An 806-nucleotide genomic window follows, 5' to 3' on the forward strand; every position below is an offset into this window, starting at 1 on the left:
CAACAATTTCCATTTCATGGTGTCGTATGAAAATGGCAGAACAGGAATCAGAATTCTGAAGCATCCTTATCCTGGATGACTAGCTTGCACTCTGGGCATCGACATCATGATCCCTAAAGTGGAAGGAGTCATCTTGGAGAGCAAATGGGCTCTGAATCTTGTCAGGCTATTATTTTACCAGATTTGCATGCATAACTTTCTCCATCATTTCCGTTCAAATATGTGTCCTTTTATATAAGGTCCAAGTAGTATATAGTTGAGTGTTATCAAGTCTGACAATTTTGGTTTTTAAATTGAAGTATTTAGAGAACTTGAGTTTATATTTATTTGTTCTTGAGTTTATATCTACTAATTTTCCTTTTTGTATCATGTGCTTTATTTTCTTTTCCCTCTCCTTTTTTATTTTGAATAAATTCAATATTTGCATTCTATGTCTTTTCCCTCTATAAACTGATGGTTACACATTCTTTGACTAACATACAGTCTTGATTTCTTACAGCTTAATATAAGTATTTTGAGTACTTCACAGATAACATAGAGACTTTAAAATACTTTAACTCTATTTACTCACTTCTGACTTTTCTGTTTTTGTTATTATCCATCTTAATTTTGAGTATTTTGTAACCCACAAAGGCATGATTACTGTTTTATGTGTTCAATATTTATTTATATTTATCTACCTGTTTAACCTTTACTTTGCACTTCAATCCTTCCTTTATCTGCATGTCTCCTTCTAGAATCATTTTCTGTCTATGCTTTGGTATTTCTTTTATTTTAGGTCTCCTCATAATGAAGTCACTTAATTT

The sequence above is a fragment of the Pteropus medius genome, unplaced genomic scaffold (assembly GCF_902729225.1).
Source record: "Pteropus medius unplaced genomic scaffold, Ma_sr-lr_union100, whole genome shotgun sequence".
In the NCBI taxonomy this organism is placed as follows: domain Eukaryota; kingdom Metazoa; phylum Chordata; class Mammalia; order Chiroptera; family Pteropodidae; genus Pteropus; species Pteropus medius.